This window comes from Gossypium arboreum, chromosome 7, assembly GCF_025698485.1.
Source record: "Gossypium arboreum isolate Shixiya-1 chromosome 7, ASM2569848v2, whole genome shotgun sequence".
NCBI classification, from domain to species: Eukaryota; Viridiplantae; Streptophyta; class Magnoliopsida; order Malvales; family Malvaceae; genus Gossypium; species Gossypium arboreum.
The window spans coordinates 56,491,015-56,515,958 of NC_069076.1; the positions used below are offsets into that span (position 1 = coordinate 56,491,015).

A 24,944-nucleotide genomic window follows, 5' to 3' on the forward strand; every position below is an offset into this window, starting at 1 on the left:
ATTTTGAGGTCTAGAATTATTGTTACCTATATATTGAACTTGTTCCTCCTCCATTTGAATCGCACCTCATCACGAAATGTACCTAAGTAGAACCACACCAACAGTTAATCTTTTTCTTTAAATGTTCTACCTGGTTAGACAACATAGTAACCGCATCGAGGTCGAAAACATCGGCTGCTTTCGTCGGCTTTGTCCTCATGACTTGCCACTGATAATTATTTAGTGACATCTCTTCTATAAATTCATAAGCCTCTTTAGGTGTCTTATTATTAATAGTTCCACTAGCAGTTGCATCAATCATCTATCTAGTCGAAGGATTCAGGCTATTGTGAAAAGTTTGAACTTGTCGCCAGAGTGGTAATCCATGGTGAGGGCACATTCTCAATAGATCCTTGTATCTCTCTCATGCATTAAAGAGTGTTTCTAGATCCATCTGCACAAAAGAAGAGATATCATTCCTCAATTTAGCTATTTTAGCCGGCGGAATATATTTAAGTAAAAACTTTTCGGTCATTTGTTCCCAAGTAGTGATTGACCCTCGTGGTAACAAGTTCAACCACTATTTAGCCTTGTTCATCAATGAAAAGGGAAATAACCGAAGGTGAATGGAATCATAAAAAATGCTATTGATCTTAAATGTGTCACAAAACTCCAGAAAATTCACCAAATGAGTATTTCGATCCTCATCCTGCAAACCATCAAACTGTACAAACTGTTGTATCATTTGAATCATGTTAGGTTCCAGTTCAAAATTATTTGCAGCAATAGCAGGTCTAACTATACTCGATTCAGCTCTTGTTAAAGTAGGTTTAGTATAATCATACATAGTATGAGGAGCAAGATTCTAATTTACTGGATCAGCAGCAATCACAGGGGGTAGCGGAATTTCCTGATTTTCAGCCATCTACTCGGTTGTGGTGATCGATCTCACTATCAAAAAGTAATGGTCCTGATAGGTTTCTTCTAGTCAAAAACTATAAAAACCTTCCAGAAGAAAATAAAAGAAATTTTAGTAATATAAACAAAAATAAAATTTAAATTGTAATAAAATAAATGACTAAAGTAATAAAAATTAAGTGTTCCTAATATCTTAGTTCCCCGACAACAGCGCCAAAAACTTGATTGTCGTCAAGTCATGATAAGTTTTAAATTTATAATTAACCATACTTGAAAACTAACTATTATCATGATGAAGGCAAGCGCACCTATCGAACAGTACTATAGTTTATAACAAGACTGGGATGTCGAACCCACAGGAACTAAAAGTACTAGTATTAACTTTCTTTTTATTATCTCGCCTAAAATTAAGGGGATTTGTTTTCTCAAAACTAATTAACTAAACAAAGAATGCACAGAAAGTAAATTGGGGAAATACTCTTAGGAAAAAAACTGATTGATTTGGACAATACCCAAGGAAAAATCCACCTAGACTTCACTTGTTATTTGACTCTGAATCAGACGATTTATTCACTTGACTTGATCCGTAGAAATTCCTAATTTATATTATTATCTCTCTCGACACTAATAATGTCTAACCCTAGGTTGATTAATTGAAATCTCTTTCTAATTAAAAACCCTAGTGTTGCATTAACTCGATCTATGGATTCCCTTATTAGGTTTCACCCTAATCCGGAAAAATTATGTCGCCCTATGTCTAAGGGTACAATCAACTCTGCTTAATTATGCTAGATCTACTCTTAGACAGGGACTTTTGCTCCTCTGAATAAGCACATCAGTACTTGAATCAATATCCTAGAATATTAAAGCAAGAATTAAGAACTTATAATTAAGAACAAATCAAATATTTATCATATAATTTAGAAAATAATAACAAGATCCGTCTTAGGTTTCATTCCCCTTAGGTATTTAGGGGATTTAGTTCATAAGTGTAAAAAAAAACATCTCAGAAGAATAATGATAACACAACATAAAGAAAATCTAAAAACTCTTGAAAGAAATTGAGGGGAGATCTTCAGTCTTGAAGAAGAATTCGGCTTCTGAGATGGATCAATCGGCTTTCTTCAAGTAATTCCTTGCCTCCTACTCTGCGACACCCTCTAGGTACCTTCTGGGGTGTTTATATAGTCTTTAGAATGCTTCAAAGCCCTCAAGAGTGGCCTTTTCCAAATAGAACTAGACTTGGGCTCGACAGGGACATGCCCGTGTGGCACACCCGTGTGGGGTGGCTTAGGCCATGTTTAGAGTCTATTAAATAGACACAACCGTGTGGTCTACCCGTGTGAGGAAGTCCAGGCCATGTTAATTTCCCACGTTGACCCATTTTCTCCATTTTTGGCCCGTTTCTCGTTCTTTTTACTCTCTTGTGCTCACCTAAGTATAAGACATGAAATTAAAGGATTGGGAGCATCAAATTCCACAAATTTAATGATAATTCATCTAAAATGTGCTTAAGCATGGGATAAAATATGTATAAATTATGACTTATCACCATATATGGACAGTTTTTACAAATTTTGTCAACCATCACATATTGGCCAAGGGGGTTCGAAACTTTAACCATGAATTCAGTAGACTTAATAGGTTGAGTACGACTTAAAAATGTGTTGAACTAGGATCAATCAAAGTAGTAATATTTGTATCAAGAAGAGAAAATGTACCAGTAATAACATTAGGTGCAAAAGCATCCTCATGTGTATGTATAGCATATGTTCTGGCTGGTGCTCATGCTTCAGACTTAGCAGTTAAATCTTTTCTAGTTCCTCAGCTATCATTTATATTATTGGGGTTACGAGGTGGTCTACCTCTCGAGGCAGGGTTGCTTAGCCTTGAAGTATGAACAATATCTTTTTCAATCCTTTTCGGACAATTTTTGAGATAGTGGTCAAGAGAACCACACTTATAGCATGCTCCACCTCTTATACGACACTCTCCGAAATGAAATTTATTGCAATGCTTACATTTAGGTTTGGAATTCCCAACTCTTCCATCAGTTTCTACTGATGGTGTAACACCCCAAACCCGACCCAGACATTATGGCCGTATCAGGCGTGTTACATTGATGTGTTTTAGCAAAAACCGTGTTTTCATTGAAAACCCTTCTTAAATTAAAAGAAACCTTAATTAACCTAAAAAAAAATTCCTTAACATCACTTGTTTGAAGCATATGATTTTATGAAAACATGTCATTTTAAAATTTAGTTGCGGAAACGTAGTATATAAAAAAATAAGGTTTAGAGAATCCATGTTCAACTTTTCGTAATTACAACGCATAAAATAATATCCAAATCATAACAGAAAGGAAGCCTTATTAAATTCCGATCCGAACAGTACTTAATAAAAATAAAGAACTTATATGCTTTTAAATGAGAAACAAGTCCAAGTTGTCTTGCTAGCTGACCACCCAGAGTCCCTCCAAACATCGAACATTCTACTGAGCATCACCTAAAAATAAAATAAAAGAGGCAGTGAGCTTTCACAAACTCAATGTATACAACCCTCGATGAAAAACAAGCATTCAAAAAGAAATCATCAAACATGCAATGCAACCCCATCCAAATTATCCATCCACTACATACTAGCTCCGTCCCCTGTCACACCATGTGGGGATATAAATATCGACCCACCCAGCCCATACACCAATGGTAGCCCTGTTACGGAACTACCTTCATTTACATATTGGGCTTTAAAAGCCGTCGATGGATCCACGATTGTCAGGCAACCATGCGATCCCTATATACTTCCTCCGTTCCATAGTTCCCACCCCATATGCAACCTAAGCAGAACATCATATGTATGCATGTCACATCCATAAAACGTACATTCAACACCTAGAGGTATTTTGGTCATTTTTGCCCTTAGGGGCATTTCGGTAATTTTCCCTTAATTATGGTTTTCACTTACCTTGACCCGTTAACAAGTCCTGTGAGCTAAGATGAATGAATATTATGTACCAGGTAGGATTCCAGAGAAGAGCAGGTGGGTCTTTAAGACCGCTTAAGTACCAAGCTCTCCCTAGATCCAGTCCTAAACATGCATATACCCGTTGCCACACCTTAACTCTTTGACTTGTCCACGGTCGCAATATATTAATTAAGTCTTATGTAGTTATCATATGGTAGGCCCAAAACCCCTTGCAACGCCCAACAAATCCACATACCTATACCTGGGCCATTAAGCCCAATCATATTCATATAGCCCATTAGGCCCAAACCACCTGTATATGGCCCATTAGTCCCAAACCACCTGTATATGGCCCATTAGGGCCAAATCACATTTATATGGCCCGTTAGGCCCAGTCACAGTCATATTCATGCTCACATACAAATTCCTATCACATAGCATCAATATTCAGTTTTTGCCTATTATGGGCCTAATAGCCATCGGGCCCATCTAGCCCATTCTGGCCCGTATGGCCAAATCACAACCCAAGTCCACAGAATCGCCAGTGGGTCTCAAGCAACCTATCGGTCTCCCCTTTACGAGTGTTCGTGCACTCGCAAGACTACCGTAGCCAAACTTTCAGCTTTTTGGTATTTCGGCATTTTGGCTTTTGCCGATCTACTTGTCTGTGCAGTGTATGTACACACCTGGTAAGCAAGCGTGCCGCGACTCCCTTAGTCACCACCCTAAAATGATATCACTCTTCCATTAATCGTATGTTTAATCCGTATTCTGTCCAAAAACTGAAACCTCACCTTAACCTTACCTTGAACACCAATCCTTAATAGCTTTCCTTGATCACGTACTCCCTAGATCTGCATTAATCTTACTCATTAAAACCAAAATAATAGATGACTCGTATCCAACACAAGTCCCCTTACCTTAACTATGAACATTCGGCCACCTTAGCCAATGGGAGAGGAATACTTACCAATACCGTAACACCTAAGGAGCAATTCGACAATGAGCTAAGATCCGAGATCCGATACTAATTCCCTACCACAGTTGATTAGAAAGAGTGAGGGACAATATTTGATACTTAGCAAAGAAAACTGATTGGAAGAGTAACAATTACACTAGATTTGGTCAAAGAGTATTTGACTCTACAGATTTGAATGACAACAATTGTTTGTTCGGCACCAAGGGAGAGAGGAAGAAGAATCGACTAAACCCAAATTGAAACAAAAAAATCGGCACAAGGAAAATAAAAAGGAGAACAAAGGTTTTCGACTTTTGGAGAAATCGACAGAAAGAAAAGGAAGAAAACAGAAGGGTTTTTGACTTTTAGGGAAGAGGGTTTCTGGCAACAAGGTGAGAAAAAGATTTCGGCATTAGCCTCATACCCTTGCATTCAACACCTATTTATAACCCTTATGGCCGAACTCTTTAGGCCCCAGTTCCCATTTCGGCTCCACTTGCTCCTCACTTCTTATCTCCTCGTTTTTCTCCCTGATAACCCCTTGATCTTTTCCTCAGATTTCTCTCTTGAACACTTCCCTTTGAGTCAATTTCCACACCACTTCCAACCTTCTAGAAGGCTAAAATTAAACTTCTAAAAACACTAAGCTAGGATTCGAACCTTGGACCTCCTTGCTAGCTATTAACGCCACCTCCCTACACTCTAAGTGGCGTCACTTAGCCACTCCTCCACAAGGCTTTTTGATGCTATTCTCCCCTATCTTTATTTAAAAGCCCAACTACTCCCAACCCTGATTCTTTTAATAATTAAATTAAAATTCCTCCACCATAAAACTCGAACCCAGAACTTCTCCAACAAACCTAGACACTTCAAACTCCTTAAACCCTTAAAGCCAACATGTTTTTTGTCATTTTCTTGCTCACTTAAAAATTTTATGAAACCCAAAGCCCAAAGCCCAATTCATCTAGGCCTAAAATTCGGGGCATTACAGATGGGACAAAATATCTCAGATTAGAGAGTTGAGAGCCGCGGTCTTTCCCAGAATACCCTAGAGATGAGACAAAACGATCATGATATTTCTTTGATTTCTTTGAAGCTGATGGTTGTGATTTTCCCATCAATCATTTACTTGAAGTTCGGGCTTTTATCACTACATTCCTTTTTTCTTTATTTAGTTCTTTAGCTTTATTTAGTTCTTTCCCAACTAACAAGTTGATGTCTTCGTTTTATCCCTCTTCAAACTATTTACACATGGCAACTTTAGTCGGGATACATCCTCTGACATATTTACTTAATCGAACAAATTCTTGCTCGTATTCAGATATAGTCATATTTCCCTATTTGAGCTCTAAAAATTCATTCTTTTCTTGATTAATGAATCTTTGGCTAATGTACTTCTTTTTAAATTCTGTTTGGAAAAATTCCCAAAAAACTTGTTCTTTTAGCACAACAGAAATTAAAGTATTCCACCATTGATAGGCTGAGTCTTTTAACAGAGGTCCAACACATTTCAAACATTCAGCTTAAGTACAAGATAATTCATCCAAAACCCTGATAGTATTTTCTAGCCAAAATCCAGCCCTTTCTGGATCATCTTCAGCAGTAGCTCTAAATTCTTCTACCCCATATTTATGAATTTTATCTATCGGAGGCTTAACAATTCTAATAGGTTCAGTACCCTGTGACATTTCTGGAACCGATTGAGAAGCAGGAGGGGGAGGTTGTTGTACAACAAGATTTATTCTTAAGAATTCTGTGAACCACTCATTCATCATTTGAAAGAAGGCTTCTTTTGCCTCATCACTTTGACCCTCAGATACAGGCCTTCTACTACTAGATGCTGCTCTTTGAACTGAAGCTGGAGCATTGCTCTCAACTTCCTCAGATTCAGCTCTAGCTCAGTTGGACGACATTACCATATGAGAAACACATTTAAAATTGTCAAGAGATATCACACTATCACAAATTATATAATGGCATGTATAGCTAAACTCATACTCACTATTTTAGTCCAAGAATCGACTAAACTATAGCTCTTATACGAATAAATGTAACACCCCTAACCAATATCTATCACTGGAACAAGGTTATAGAGCATTACTGGAGTTTATAGAATAAATACCATTAATTTATGTCATTCACTATTCATATCCAAAACCAATCACTTACAATCATATTGTCCTTTAATTGGACCTTCAAGACCGAATTTATACATTAGAAATAAGTCGGTACTAAGTTAGGAACTTAAAGAATTTTTCACAAAATTTTCAAAATTTTTCCTAAATATAGGTGACACACGCCCGTGTGGGTAGGTCGTATGGCTCACACGGAGAAATGACACGCCTGTGTCTTAGGCTATGTTGGCATTCAAAATAAGGGCAAATGGTAGTGTCCCATCCCATGTCCTTACCCTTGAAACTCTCTAACTTGAGTCACACAGCTAGCCACACGTTTGTGTGCCAGGCCATGTGGTTAATTTAACATTTTTAAGATTGAGGTGCAGGATCCACAAGGCCAAGACACATGCCCGTGTGATAGGCTATGTGTCACACACGGCTGAGACACACGCCCATGTCTCTGCCGGTGTGTGCAATCTGAAGCATTCTGTTTCTCAATTTTAAAGGTGCAGGGGACACACGGCCAAACCACATGCTCATGTGCATGACCGTGTGTCATACACGGTTGAGACACACGCCCGTTTGTCTACCAGTGTGGATGAAAATAGACCAATTTGAAGGCCATTTTTCTCACCTAGTTTGCCATCAACCTACAACAACACTTGAATACATTTACCAACCAATTCAAGACATTAAAACTAAACCAAAATCTATCTTGCATTTCATATTAGCTCATATATTCAAGTGTTTAAACTTACCAAATTTACAATTATGTTCCCCGGCAAGTTCTTAACAATTGTACCAATTCAAAACCATTCATCCATATGTTCATATACCTCCTACTATATAATCATTTCAACACACATCAGACTTAATAAAGCTTTATATAAATACATGAAAATATTCTCAACACTAGCCATTTTAATAGCTAGTTACAACTAAAATATTTCATCATTTGATCTATTTTAGCCTATAGATGCCATTATACCAAAAGTTAACTTGTTTCATATACCGAGAAGTTTGAGAGATAGTGTGATGTGTCTCCAACTAAATTCCAACCTTCACGAGCGTCCGAGTACTATAAAACAAAGGAAAGGAAATTGAGTAAGCAATTCAAATGCTTAGTAAGTTTGTATAGCAAGAATTTAACTTACCAATCATGTACATTCAAAAGAAGTATACAAACATGCATCCAAATCATCATGGGCATTTTCCTAAACACATATGATCTCAAGAAACTTGTTAGTCGTATATGTCATGTAAACATCAAGAATCAAGGATGAGCTCATCATGTAATAAATTTCATAAACATGTGTTTTTCATATCATATTTCCATATAATATATGCAATTCCATAATCAATCATCTTAAGTTCAATATAACCATGTCTGAACTCTTCCTATTGAATTTACTTGAAATTTCAATGGATACACATGTAGTACACTCAAAGTGTACAAAATTGAAAATTCATCAATTCATATCCAGGGGTACCCAATAGGGCACTTAATCAGGAATCACTCTCTTAAGCCATATTACAGGATACTCATGTGAGCCATTTAACAGGAAACTTATCTGGGCTAAATTAGGAAACTCATAAGAGTTTAAAATAGGAAGCTAATTGGGCTTAACACGTAACTCCAAAGAGTTATTATTAGGGAGCTCCGGATAGCCATATAATAGGATGTTCAAGCGAGCCATATCAGGAAGCTCGCAAAGAGCCTATATCAAGACGCTCATAAAGAGTTGCGCTTGTGTCTGCAATATATGCAGGATCACAACCGATCATAAAATGGGTCCGCAACACAAGCAGGATCACTACCAATCAGGATACTCGTAGGAACCATATAACAAGAAGCCCGAGAGGGCTTATAACAGGATGCTCATAAGAGCTATGGTGTGTTCGTAACAAATACAAGACCACAACCAATTGGGAAATCCTATATCCATCGAATTCCATCCATTCAAATAGGACTTATTATTTATCATGCCATATCGAGCATGTAAATAATTTCATACATTAAACATTTATACAATTCACACATACATAACATTCAATTTAAACAAATAAATATACACAATTTAGTTACACGAACTTACCTCGTTACTTGTTCGTATACGAAAATCTGCTAATCCGACAATTTTTCTTTTCCTCGATCTAACTTCATATTTGAGTTATCCAGATCTATATAAATGAATTTAACATTAATTTAACAAAGTTCACACTCAATTTCATTCTATTCACATCTTAGGAAAAATTATTATTTTGCCCCTATACTTTTGATTAATTCTAATTTTGTCCCTAGGATCGGAAAATGAAATTCATGCAATTTAATCCTTATTTCAAGCCTAATCAATTTGTACATATAACATTTATAGCCCATGTATTGTAATGCCCAAAATTTTTAATTTCGTTTTTGTGAAAATATGACACACATATCTGTCAGCTTTAGTGGTTATCTATTCCGGGAGAGTTTGGGAGGTCCTAAGTTCAAGCCTTTACTTGGGAAAATTTTGGTATTTTGAATGAATTAGGCCTTACTCTTGTTCAGTAGGCTTTTATTTGATTGTTGATAAAAAATATATCATAATGAGCCTGCTGGGCCGGTGGTTAAGCAGAGTGTTAGTGTGTAGGAGGTACTATGTTCGAGTGCACAGGGGAATTAGGTTTTTTTTTTAGGCGTGTGGCATGGTTGTAACACCCTTACACATGTTCGATGCCGAAATAGGGTATGAGACATTACTAGACTTAAACATACACATTCATGCAAAAACCAGCCCATAAAATATCTTTTCATTCAAAACCTTTCAAACACATACATGTCGTCCCTTATTTGGGTCTACGAAGCCTAAAACATTTATCGAAATTGATTCAAGACTAAACTGAAAACTTTAAAAAGTTTCAGGAAAACTTAGGAAATTTTCTCATGAAACAAGGTCACATGCCCGTGTGGACATAGGGACACGCCCGTGTGCCTTTGGCACTCCTGTGTCCTCAGACCGTGTAACTCTCTCCTTATGACGTCAGCATGTACATCGAACCACATGGCCGGACCACACGCCCATGTCTCCAAGCCGTGTCCCTCACACGGTTGAGACACACGACCATATCTCACCCTGTGTGGCCAACACTTAGGCTATTTTTCAAAACTTCACGTTACCTATAATCTCTTACAATCTTATGCACATCAAAATCGCAAATTGTGGCATCATTTTAGTGATTAAACACTTTTTATTAAGATATATCCTTAACATTAACAAGTCCTCTTACAAGTAATGCATCTACTCATGCAATACGAAGTCTAGATTCCTTACTTCACATTTGGCCAAAGAAAAAATGCATGTCAATCAACTAGATCCCTATACATGCCACTCACTTGAAAATTTCTAATATATATACTCCATTTTTTTCCAAAGGTAGCGACTTGATAGTGTGATGCTGCTTTCGACGATCTCCAACTCCGAGCTATCCTGAAAACAGTAAAGGAAAGGAAAGGAAGGGAGTAAGCTTTATAGCTTAGTAAAACCGTATGAAAATAATAAGCAACTTATCAACTTGCTTCTCATGGTAATACAACCCTATTTGCATTTTTACTCATGTTCCAGTCAAGCTGTTTTCTCAAATCACAGTCACTAATTTATTTATATCTAGAGCTACGGAAATCCAAATTAAGTTCCACTAATTTTACCTAAACTATACTCACATATCTTCTTACCATAAAATTTTTAAAATTTTTGGTTCATCCAAGTAGTACATTTTATTCCTTAAGTTTACCCTTTTTTGTTGCCTGATAGTTCTGACCCCTCTTCACTAAAAACTAATTATCTTATAATACGGGACTCAGATGATGTTCCTGTCTATTTATCTTGAAAATAGACTCATTAATAATTCTAATCATATAAATTATAACTTATAAATATTTTTTCACAACTTTCAATGATTTTCTCAAATTAGAACAGGGTATTTCGAAGTCATTCTGACTCTGTCTCACAACAATTCAAATATTTCATAATATGAAACTCTTTTGCTTACAACGTTTCTTCTATGTGAAATTAGACTCATTAGGCTTTAATTTTATATTTTATTTAGCCTCTAACTAAATTTCCACAATTTTTGGTGGATTTTTAGATTTGGACTACGGCTGCTGTCCAAAACTGTTTTAGTGTAAATTAATGATACTAAGTTTATCACCCCATATTAATACACTTTTACCACATTGGTAAGGTTACACATTCATACATCATAAGTATAGACCTATAATCACAAGGTCATCAAAAAATCATTACCATAAGCATGAATTACCTATTTACATCGTCAATAAAGGTGCATCATAAACTAAAATCATTTCTCATGAGCTTGCCATACATACCTGTGTTAATCAACATGCTCATTTTGATTTCTTACTAATCATATAATATGAATTGAATTCACATCTCATCAATTTCATGTAAGTACCTGTAAAACTCATAATATGGTCATAACCTTTCTCATTTAGTTTAAACAATAACTCTCACCGTAGAACCATTTGGAAAGCTATCAGATATTCACTAAGCCTCAAACATAGGGTATAATACCGACGCCATGTCCCAGACATGGTCTTAAACTGACTATCAAAATTGAGGCCGATGCCATGTCCCAGACATAGTCTTACACTAGCTCTCACATATCCGTACCGATGCCATGTCCCAGACATGTCTTACATTGGCTTACATCTCGAGGCCGATGCATGTTCTAGATATGTAGCACTCGTCTCAATGCCGATGCCATGTCCCAGACATGGTCTTATACTAGCTCACAATAACCCATACTTCATGGCATGAATATCCAATTTATTCCCTATGGTTCAAAAGTGAATTCTACTATCTCAATTATCATTATGCATTAAAGGAGTTCTACTATCTTAATTATCATTATGCATTCTCATTTCAACAATCAATCATTTCATGCTATATCAATTCAGCACGTAATAATAGCAATGTAATTGTTTTTTTTACATACAACTTACTTGTTTCAATGGAATATCATATTCCATTAAATCTCCAAGCATTTAATCAACACATAAATGCATTTACATTTGACATCACTTTCTCCTATACAATATCATCAGCATAAATTTTAATACAATCATGACAAGATAGATTTTCAACTATAATAACAATAGCATAAATATCATGCTCATTAAATCACATGGACTTACCTCAAATGAAATTTCGGCTAATTATTCTCTTTTTGTCTTTAACCACGCACTTTCTCGATTCAGGCCCAAATCTCGATTTTCTTGATCTAAAATGATGAAATTCACTCATTTAATTATTTTACTAATCATTTCGGACCTCAAACATATTTTGGCAAAATTCACATTTTTGCCCCTAAACATTTGCATAATTATGAATTTACCTAAATGCTCAGAAATTGAAATTTATTATATTTTTATAAGATTTAAGACATGCTGAACATTTTTCTCTTCTATGGCAACCTCAAATTCTTACCATTTCATGCTTTTATAAACATTAACAACTTTTACTAATTAACCCGTTTTAATCAATTTCAACGAAAATCACTTAACAAAAATCATTCTCCTAACCTCAAGCATCCTTATTCTACCATTAAGCATCCAAATGCACAATTATCTAGCATGGGTCAATTTTTTGAAACTTCATTTTTCATGCAAATGAATGGTAGAAATAGAAACGTTAAGCTTTTAGGATCTCAAAAATATAAAGAACATTAAAAACGGGGCTCAAATGCACTTACAGTTGAGCATTGAAAAGCTTGAAACCCTAGCTATGGAGTCATGTAAATTTCGGCAGCCATATGAAGAAGATGAGCAAATTTTTGGGCTTTTATTTTGTCTTTTATGCCTTAAAACACCTAAATAACCAAAATGCCCTTTTTGCTAACCCTTGAATTTACCCTTCCATGTTTAGTTTTGTCCATACGAAAATATGATGGTCCATTTTCCATTTAAAGACCTCTAGTTTAAACCCCCATTTCAAACAAGTACTTATATTCTAGAACTCATATTTTGCAATTAATTCTATTTAATCCAAAAAATAGAATTAGGCACTTTATCAATAAAATTAATTTAACAAAATTTGCACACAATCACTCAAACATATCATGGACTCTAAAATAGTCATAAAATAAATATTTCTACTTCAGATTTGTGGTCTTGTAACCACTATTTTGACTAGGCCCTATTTCAGGCTATTACAATTCTCCCCCCTTAGGTATTTTCATCCCTGAAAATCTTACTAGGAAAGTGGCTTTGGTATTCACATAAACTTCTCTTTCCCATAATCATTGTTAAAGAACCTTCACTCGACTGTATCCCTAATACTTATCTTTTTACTTTCCCATATCAGTATCATAAGCGATTCATCACAATACTATACCTCGGCTGAATTTCAACATTTACCTAAGAGGTCTCATCTCTGCCATCATGTCACATATACACACATACTTGAATCTTTTCGAATTCGAATAATAAAACTAGTTAGTTCATCTTGGCCTTACACTCTCTATTTCACACAATCCGATTAATGGAGACTAGTATTCTGAGAAATCTGACAATCATAATGAGGTAAAGTCTTATGAATCTGACATGTGGGAATTCAGTACATACCGACATGATTTACAGATCTCACCAGACATTTAACAATAAGCTACATCATATTTTTTTTTCTTTTCAAGATATAAATAATTCTGATAGGGTCTCGAGAATAATCCTTTCTCATTTCTATTCTAATATCAGCATTGGAGAAGATAGTTCTGGTAAAACCTGATGTTCGGCTCTAACCCTTTAAACAACTCAAATCTTTTGGTGGTATCGAATGACCTAAGCTATCACATTATCTTATTCTCTTAAAACACATCACAATTCATACAACAATGCATCAGTAAAAATTAAAAAGTCTTTGCCCAAGTGCAGGCTAGACCAGTTCAAATGCTTCGGTTAATAATATTCTAATCAGTCCAAGTTTTGCTAATCATGGATTAAGCCATTCGACTTTTATAAGATGAAAATTTTATAATACAATCATTTGGAATTCACTCATCATACTAAACAAAGGCAATTTTACTTGCATTAGCTCAAATAACCAATATATCTCAACTGAAGACATTAGCTTTGATTAACTTACTTGAGAAAAGAGATCTATCATACCAATTGAAATTTAAAATTTTCATCACTTATGCCTTTGCTGATGTCAAATCCTTACACGCAGATTAGAGAAATCCCAAGGTACGATACTATGTCGGAAGACCAAAAACAAACTCTTAAGGAAGTATGAAAGACCTCAATAATTCCTCAGAAAGATAAAGTCCAGAAGAAAATATCATTTCATCCCACTGGAATCAAATGCAAAAATTAAGGGAAACAGAATTATAGCATCCTTTGCACTTTCTCATAAGTTCCCAACAACTGAATATAACAGAATACCAGAGAGAAGTAGAGCAAAACATATTATAACCCGATCATGCTGACAATGCCTTCGTTTGACATTTAAATCAAATAGTATTCTCATATAACAAGAATTTTATCAGAAGATAGATAGCCACTATAATACTTCCGAGAACAATGATCTCTTAAAATATATCAAGAGAGACAGTCATCATCTACTCACTATGATTTCCATGCTCAGACATTTCATGTTTCAAATATTATTCCTCAAACTATTTCTGTCATCACAAATCCCATATTGTTACACTTTATCAACCTCGTACCTAAGCAATTCGATTTACCAAAGGACGTTCCTTCTCTAACTGTAACAGTGCATAATTCACATAATCTTCACGTCAACCTAATATGTGACAGCCCTAAAGTGACCCTAGTCGGAAAACGGTTTCAGGATCGCTAAACCGAGTCACCAAATTATTTGAATATGATATCTATTGTCTAAAATATGTGATTATGAATGTGTGAAGGTTTTAAGCTTCGATTTAGTAAATTGCATGTGAAATTAGTCGATAGGACTTATGTGTGACACTTTTGAAATGTGATAGGTAAATCTATAAGGATCTATTAGTGCATGTAATCAAAGGGGTGGACTTGCATGTCAATTTCCCCCTTTTTAATTGCTAGTGGCCGGCCATGGCAAAGGGTGATGGGCAAAACATGTCATAAAACATGTTGTGACAATGGTGTATGTTAGGAAAAATAAAATAAGGAGTATGGGTAATAAAGAAATGGGAAAAAAAAAGAATGGTGTGAGTGTTCTCCCCCCCCATTGCCGTGAGTTGAGGGAAAGAAGAAAAAAAAAAGTGTCCATCATTTTTCACTTCTTTTGGCTGAAAATTCTAAGAAAGAAAGAAAACAAGTTGTGTTATTTGGTTCTTCTTGGCCGATTTGAGAGGGGGAAGAAAGGAGTGAAGCAATCGGTCATCTTAAGTCGATATTAAGGTAAGGAAGTTGATACTAGTTCTTGAAATCCTAGTTGATTTTGAGTGAGATATCAAGTTATTGTTGGTAACCCATGTTGAAATTGTGATTTTGGAATAAGTAAGGTTTTCGGCTATGGAGATTAATAAGGGTGATGGTTGTGTTTCATGCTAAATCTTGATGATTATGAGTTCCTTTCTTGGGTCTACCTTAGATCCATGAAGTATATTTTTATTTGGTTTTGTTGGAAGTATCGGCCATGGTATATCCATAAACATGATTTATGCTTATTGCATGATAGGTAAGATTTGTGTTTTGGATATATGTTTATATTTGGTTATAATCAACTTGTGATTCGGCTCTTGCACATATATATATATATGTTTGCACATGATGTATTGGTATGACATATATACTATCTCAAGGTATATATTTACATATGATGATGTTTCGGTTATGAAGTAAATGATTGATGCGTATTGAGTTACAATATGTAATGCGTTAGTTAGTAAAATGTATGCCATTTATGTGTGATATTAAGTATCTAATTTGCCTCAACATGGACATGCATATTCGGCCACATGAGGTGGATTGGTGTGCATGCATTCGGTTAGAGGCAAGCATATTGATACCTATTCTTGGCTTAGATAATCGGCTAAAAGAGAGTGTGGACTATTGTGTTGAGTTAGATTCATGATTTCGTACATATGTGGCTTTAATGTCTAATGAATATATATGGGCTAAGTACCTTGAGTTCCTCTTTTTGATACTCAAATGATTAAATCAATTTGTTTGTCAATTTAAGCTCAAGAGCAAAGGGGAACTAAATCCGATAAAGGGAAGGAAAAAGTGGTCGAATAGCCATCAAAATCGTTCGACAACATCCGAGGTAAGTTTTCGAGTAATGGAACTTAGATTATGATTTGATTAGATCATGTTTTAAGCAAATCAAAATCATGCTCTTTGTGTGTGGCTATTGAGCCGAAATTGCAAGTGTGAAAAGTGCCTTGTGTTTGAGTTTTGCTAATGAAAATGAAATACTGAATGTGTCATGATTTATTGATAAATGTGCATGGTTATTTGAATGATGTCCGGGCTAAGTCCCAAGGCTTTGTGCTAAGTGACTATATCCGGACTAAGATCCAAGGCATTCGTATGCGAGTTACTAAATTGGACTAAGATCCAAGGCATTTGTGCGAGTTACTAAATCCGAGTTAAGTCCGAAGGCATCATGCGAGTTACTATAACCGGCTATGTCCCAAGACATTTGAACGAGTAGCTATATCCGGTTAAAATTGAAGGCACGTGATTCGGAATGAATGAACTTGCTGTAAAATTTCAGTTAATACGCTTGTGAAATCCCAACAGTGAGGTATGTTTCAGTATGTGCTTTGAAGTAGTTGAGCCCTTACAAATAAGTATTCGCTCAGTTGATAAATGAGCTACCGGCCTTTGGCTAAGTTGATCTTTGTGTATGAATATAAGGGTTGGTAATGTGAAGTAAGTATGATATTGAGAATTTGTGCATATGAAATTATCTGTTTAGCTACATAAATACTATACCTTGGTTGTGTCTAAATTCATGACTCAAACTTACTAAGCATTAAATGCTTACTCCATTTCTTTGATTCTCTGTTTTATAGATTTTGGTTCTTCAGCTATCGGACTCGGGATTTTTGAAGTCGAAGTCGCCCACACTATCAAAGCTTCTTTTGGAATATTTTTGGTTGAACTTTGAAATGGCATGTATAGGACTACCCTTTTGTTGTAGGTCATGTACCTTTCGGTTTTGTGTAAATTTGGATAGCCATGCGAAAATGGCTTAAGTATACTTTGGGCATGGTATTATAATCATTGTATGTTGTTCATTAAGAGGTATGGAAATGTTTGGAAACGATTAGCCATTGGGATGGTTAATCATGATCATATTTTGTGATATTTATGTTAAAGGGCTAGTTGAATCATGGAAACTATGAAATAGGTAAAGCGTACCTTAAAGACAGATGCTGACAGCTGCAGTGACGTGGATGTGAAAAATCACTAAAAATAGTAGGAATGGAATTAAATAGTGAATAAATTATGTAAATGAACCTTGGTGAGTCTATTTTCATAGGAAAATAACGAAACGATCACATGAACAGTATGTTAAGAGATATTTAAGTTTTCGTGAGACAGGGCCAGAACGGTTTCTGGAGTCCTTGTTCTGACTTTGGAAATTCATTATAAATTGACCAGAGATAATTAGAAGCCATGCCATATATGTACAGATTCCTTTTCGAGTCTAGTTTCTGTAGAAACAAACGGCATCAGTATTGAAGCCCTGTACAGGGAGATATCCAAGTCGTAATGCGCAAAGCCCTGTACAGTGTAGTCTAGTTTCAAGGAAAAATCACGAAACTGATTTTCGAGTTGTGGAACTCAAGATATGATTTTTAAGGTGACAGTGACACAGTTAGCCGGCTGTCTGGAAATTTTTAAAATGAACTATGCAAGTAAGTGGATTAAGCCCGTTAACCCTTCGTGTCCGACTCAACAACGGTCTCTGCACGGGTGTTCTGATTTATTGGTATCAGAGCTACGGTTTAGTCAATTCTAGGACTACCGTAATGCGTTTGGGTCTAGCTATACATGCCATTTTATGTGATTATTTGATAGTGTGGTGATTTCTGACATTTGCAAATGTGTTTGTTTATAGTAATGGATCCCGATCCCGACCGAAGCGATAGCGATGATCTTGAGAGTGTAGCGCTTTGCTCGCAAGAAGGGACAAAGACCGGCGGACTCTCAACCTATTGCTAGCAATCCGAATGATGAGCCTAGGCAAGCTTTTTATAGCGTGATGAATGATTGGTTCAACCAATACATTCGAACTAATACGGCTGTTCCACAACCTCCATTCCCGACAAATATCACCCCCGCACCTACGATGCCTCCGGTAACTGACCAAATAAGGTCAAATAAGCCACCAATTGATAGAATCCGAAAACACGAGGCTACTGAATTTAAGGCTACGGATAGCGATGATGCCGAGCATGTAACACCCCGAACCCGAGACCGTCGCCGGAGTCGAACGCGAGGTGTCAACAGACTTCAAACCACTTATTGAGAAGTTCCAGACGAGCTGCCAATCTGTGTGCTAGTCGCTTCAAAAATCATAACTTGAGTTTTACAACTCGAAAATCAGCTTTGTAATTTTTTTTCTGAAACTAGACTCATATTCCCATCTACATATTTTTTTCTAGAATTTTTGGTCAAGCCAATTAGTACAGTTTATTAGTTAAACTCTCCCATGTTACAGGGGCCGACTACACTGACCTTCATGCGTTACAACTCGAATAACTCCCTGTGCAGGACTTCAATACTGGTGTCGTTTGTTTCTATGGAAACTAGACTCAAGGAGGAATTTATACATATATGGTATGACTCCTAATTATTTCTGGTTAATTTATAATGAATTTTCAAAGTCGGAACAGGGAATCCAGAAACTGTTCTGGCCCTGTTTCACTAAAACCCAAATATCTCTTAACATACAACTCATATAACCGTTTCGTTTCCTCCATATGAAAATAGATTCATCAAGGTTCATTTACATAATTTATTCACTATTTAATTCCATTCCTACTATTTTTAGTGATTTTTCACATCCACGTAACTGTTGCTGCCAGCATCATTTTCTAGGGTAGACTTTCTCATCTGACACATAGCTTCTATGATTCAACCACCCCTTTTTCATATATGGTCCAAAATATAAGCATGATGACCCATTCTAATGGCTGGTCATTGCCAAACACTTCCATGCCTCTTAATGAGCATATACATACCAAAAGATTATAACATTATGCTCAAAACATTTATAAGCCATTTTCGCATGGCTATTCAATATTTTACATACCAAGTTCAAACAAAACATAATAGCCTATACATGCGAAATGTTTTCTTAAACCATCTAAGCGAGAAAATACCAAAAGTCGCTAGACGGTGTGATGACTTCGATGACAGTCCCGAGCACGCAAAATGGATCAAGAACCTAAATAAACAACAAATAAGCACACCAAATGAGTACGTAACTCAGTAAGTCGTAAGCACTACTCTACCATCAACAATAACAATCATAAGTGAATAATCAAATAATACAAAATAGATGTTTCCAGCCATAACAAACTATACTGCAATTTCTAAACTTTTTGGTTCGATCTCATGCCCAATCCTTCAACCAAATCAAACGCCAAGTCAGCCCAATCGATTTGGATCCGTTTCCTCAAGTTGGAACAACAATGCACTAGATAATTTTATGCGCACACCGCACAATCCCAATTTCGATGTTTAGTTAGTAACTCAATCACTTACCTCGTTCATGCACAATTTATTTCCACAACCGAATGTGGCACACATAGTGCTTATTATGTTCGCACACATAGAGCTATAGCAAATCGCACACGTAGTGCTATAGTAAATCGCACACTTAGTGCCATAGTAAATCGCACACTTAGTGCCATAGTAAATCGCACACTTAGTGCCATAGTGAATCGCACACATAGTGCCATAGTGAATCGCACACATAGTGCCATAGTGAATCGCACACATAGTGCATTTGAGATAGCCTCATGCCTCAACCTTCCAATCGGCACACATAGTGCCACATAGTCTTTGCACACATTGTGCCTTATGTCAATTCATCATGGTAAAGCAATTTACTAAATTCAAATTGTACATATAATCATATTAATAAGTAGGAGAATCACTCCGAAAAATATCTATCCAAGGAGTTCTCACAACAAGTGCTTAAAGACTTACCTTGTGTTGAGTATGACGGTTCCGACCCGGCTACTCGATGTCCTTGGCTTTGCCCTTGCTTGTTTCTCCTTCTTTAACTTCTCGGGCTTAATAGATAAATAGACTAGTTTAATCATCTTGCTATACATTTATAGTTTCAATTACACATGCATATGTATATTTGTAGATTCGGCAACCTCTCTTACTAATTACTCATTTAGTAGTTTATACACATGATTAAAGGTAACATCATGAATGGGCATACTTATATATATATATATATATATACATACCCGATTGTGCTCAAAACAATTTGACTCAACCTCACCTATGTACTCCCTTTGATGGCCGAATATGTATATATGTATAGTGTCATCTATAACATCATCTAAACACCTAAATTCTTCTAATGCACACTTGACCAACCCCCTTTTTTTTTTTTCCAATCTAGCATAGCTTCACCTCCAACAAAAAGACTAACATCTTCATTTTCATGCTAACATAACAAGCAACTTAGTTCATCCACACAACTAACATGTCAATAGCATCAAGGTATCTACTAAATTTTTTTTTGTCAAATCCCAACTCTCCAACAACCCCAAATCCCACCATGGGTTAGATAGAATTCAAACTAACAACCAACAATACACATGAATTTAAAGGAATAACTCCAACATACCTCAACTTGGATACTAGTATGGCCGACTTCTCCAAAGCTTTTTCTCTTTTCCTTTCACTTGGTTTTTTTTTCGGCTAAGAGGTAGCAAGGATGAATACCTTTTTTTTTTTGTTCATTTTCCTATCATTAATCTTTATTTCCTCTATTTTAATATCTTACCAACATTAAATAATTATAACAACATGATCTTGGAAAGATGAAGCCATGCTTGGCCGGCCACTCAACTTAGTTTGGGGCATTTTGACATGCAAACCCAACTTTTCATAATTCCATACTATTTGGTCCTCACTTATTTACCTATCAAATTTTCTAAGTCTCTCAACTAAATCCTTTCGAGCAAGATTCACATTCCTAAGATAAAAATTGAATCACCAAATTTTTATACTAGTACTACCACACATATAAGGTATGCAAATAAAATTTTAACTAAATTTTATGACTCGGTTTTGTGGTCCTGAAACCACATCCCGACTAGGGTCAAATTTTGGGCTGTTACAATTCTCCCTCACTTACGAAATTTTCATCCCCGAAAATCTTACCGGTAAATAAGTTTGGGTAACGCTCTTTCATAGAGTTCTCGGGTTCCCAAGTGGCTTCTTCCATCCCGTGTCTGAGCCATAACATTTTTACTAATGGAACCCTTTTGTTTCGCAACTCCTTCATTTCCGAGCTAGGATACGAATCGGTTCTTCTTCATAACTCATATTGGCTTGAATCTCAACCTCGATGGACTAATTACGGGACGGATCAGATCTATAGCGTCAAGCATCGAAACATGAAAGACGTCGTGAATCTTTTCAAGTTCGGGGCAAAATCAGACGATACGCAACTGGACCGACTCGTTCGGATATCTCATATGGCCCGATGAACCTCGGACTCAATTTGCCCTTGCGCCCAAATCTGAGTATCTTTTTCCAAGGTGAAACTTTAAGAAACACTTTATCTCCCACGATACTCAAGGTCTTTTCGTTTGGATCCGCGTCACGACTTCGACGATCGGAGGCTATTTTGATTTTCACGGATTACTCTTACTTCTTCAAGATCTTTAATCAAATCTACTCCGAAAATTTTGCTCTCACCGAGCTCTGTCCAAAACAATGGTGTACGGCATTTACGCCCGTACAAGGCCTCGTAAGGCGCCATCTTAATACTTGATTGGAAACTATTGTTGTAAGCGAATTCAATCAAAGGTAAATACCGTTCCCATGAACCACCGAACTCGAGGATGCAACATCTCAACATATCCTCAAGTATCTGAATTATTCGCTCGGATTGACCATCGGTTTGGGGGTGAAAGGCGGTGCTGAAATGCAACTTGGTACCCAAAGCTTCTTGCAATTTCTTCCAAAATCGCGAGGTGAACCTCGGATCTCTATCTGACACAACAGAAATCGGTACCCCGTGTAATCTCACAATCTGAGAAACGTACAATTCAGCTAATTTATCCAATGAAAAATCCGTGACATACAGGATAAAGTGAGCCGACTTAGTCAGTCTATCAACAACAACCCAAATCGCATCCTTCTTACTAGCTGACAACGGCAGCCCGGACACAAAGTCCATTGTGACTCGATCCCATTTCCACTCGGGTATCATGATCGGTTGAAGTAACCCTGAAGGCACTTGATGTTCCGCTTTCACTTGTTGACATATTAAACATCTCGAAACAAAGTCGGAGATGTCTCGTTTCATACCATGCCACCAAAACCGACGTTTCAAATCGTTGTACATCTTCGTACTCCCCGGGTGGATTGCCATTCGGCTACAATGGGCTTCATTCAGAATTATAGAAATAAGTTCCGAATTCTTTGGAACACACAGACGACTTCTGAACCTCAAACAATCGTCATCATCAATTTGAAACTCGATTCCTTGTTCGTAACACACTCGGCCCGCTTTTGCAAGCAACTCCTCATCAACTTTCCGAGCTTCCGAATTTGATGAGCCAACAATGGTTTGGCCTTTAATTCGCTACTAACACATTGTCGGGTAGGATAGACAAGTGTACATTCATCGTCAGAAGCAACAAAGTGATTTTCGCTTAAGGCATCCGCAACCACATTAGCCTTTCCGGGTGATAATCAATGACGAGCTCATAATCTTTTAACAACTCGAGCCATCGTCTTTGTCACAGATTTAAGTCTCTTTGAGTCATCAAATATTTGAGACTTTTGTGATCCGAATACACCGCACTTCTCACCAAATAAGTAATGTCGCCATATCTTTAAGGCGAATACGATGGCCGCCAATTCGAGATCATGGGTTGGATAATTTTTCTCATGTGGCTTTAATTGTCTCGACGCATAGGCCACAACTCGACCTTCTTGCATCAATACGCAACCTAACCCAAGTAGGGAGGCATCACTATAGATGACAAACTCTTTGCCAGATTCGGGCTGTACTAGAACTGGAGCTTTCGTCAAATGAGTTTTCAGTTGGTCGAAACTTTTCTGACACTTTTCCGTCCATTCAAACTTGACATCTTTCTGAAGCAGTTTTGTCATGGGTGTGGCTATCATCGAGAATCCTTTTACAAACCGTCGGTAGTAACCGGCAAGTCCCAAAAAGCTCCGAACCTCAGTAATATTTCTTGGAGGCTTCCAGTTAAGTATGGCTGAAATTTTGCTCGGGTCGACTCGAATACCCGATGCAGATACCACATGACCCAAGAAACTAACCTCTCTTAACCAGAATTCACACTTGTTGAACTTAGCATATAACTGCTTATCCCGTAAAATTTGCAACACTAATCTCAGGTGTTCAGCGTGTTCGTTCTCATTTTGTGAATAGACCAAAATGTCATCAATGAAGACAACTACGAACCGATCTAGATATGGGCTGAAGATCCGATTCATCAAATCCATAAATACCGTAGGGGCATTAGTAAGCCCAAACGGCATCACTAGGAACTCGTAGTGACCATATCTCGTTCTGAAGGCAGTCTTGGGTATGTCCGAATCTCGAATTCAGAATCGATAATAGCCCGATCTCGGATCTATTTTCAAAACACCGAGGTTCTTCGCTTGATCGAACAAATCATCGATACTGTGAAGCGGATATTTGTTCTTTATCGCCGCTTATTAAGTCGACGATAGTCGATGCACCTCATGGTTCCATCCTTCTTTTCACAAACAACACCGGGCGCCCTGCGAAAAACTTCAAGCGAGCAAATCCTCTATCCACCAATTCTTGCAACCGAGCTTTCAACTCCTTTAATTTCATTGGTGCCATACGATACGGAGCTATCGAAATTGAGTCGCACCGGTACCAATTCGATGCTAAACTCTATTTCGAACAGTGGCAAACCCGCAATTCTTCGTGGAAAACATCCGGTATTCACAAACCATCGCACAGATTCGGGTTTCTTTTCGACTCCTTGTCATCGAAGTACATACGCAAGGTACGCCGTGCACTTTTCTTACATATTTCGGGCCAACATTGCGATATTATACCGGCAACCCCTTTAAGTCCGTAGACTCAACTCGAATTATCTCGTTATTCGACCTCGGATCGATAGTCTTGCCTTTGCAATTTACAACCGCATCGTGCATGGTCAACCAATCCAACCCAAGAATAACGTCGAATTCGCCGAACGGCAAAAGCATCAAGTCCACGGAAAACAAGAACCTCGAAACACTAGGGGACTTTTCTTACACACTTTGTTGACAAGCACGTAATGACCCAAGGGGTTTGACACCCGAATTACAAACTCAGTAGACTCAATAGGCAAAGTCTTACTGGATGCTAAGGTTTCGCATATATATTTGTAGATTCGGCAACCTCTCTTACTAATTACTCATTTAGTAGTTTATACACATGATTAAAGGTAACATCATGAATGGGCATACTTATATATATATATATATATATACATACCCGATTGTGCTCAAAACAATTTGACTCAACCTCACCTATGTACTCCCTTTGATGGCCGAATATGTATATATGTATAGTGTCATCTATAACATCATCTAAACACCTAAATTCTTCTAATGCACACTTGACCAACCCCCCTTTTTTTTTTTTTCCAATCTAGCATAGCTTCACCTCCAACAAAAAGACTAACATCTTCATTTTCATGCTAACATAACAAGCAACTTAGTTCATCCACACAACTAACATGTCAATAGCATCAAGGTATCTACTAAATTTTTTTTTTTGTCAAATCCCAACTCTCCA

The 24,944-nt window shown here is 36.9% G+C and overlaps 1 non-coding gene across 1 annotated transcript; it reads left to right on the top strand.

The window, feature by feature from the left end:
• The first annotated feature begins 359 nt into the window (after positions 1-359).
• Positions 360-466, top strand: LOC128295809 (small nucleolar RNA R71). Its single transcript, XR_008286358.1, has one exon. It is a non-coding gene; the product is annotated as a small nucleolar RNA R71 (small nucleolar RNA).
• Positions 467-24,944: the final 24,478 nt, after the last annotated feature.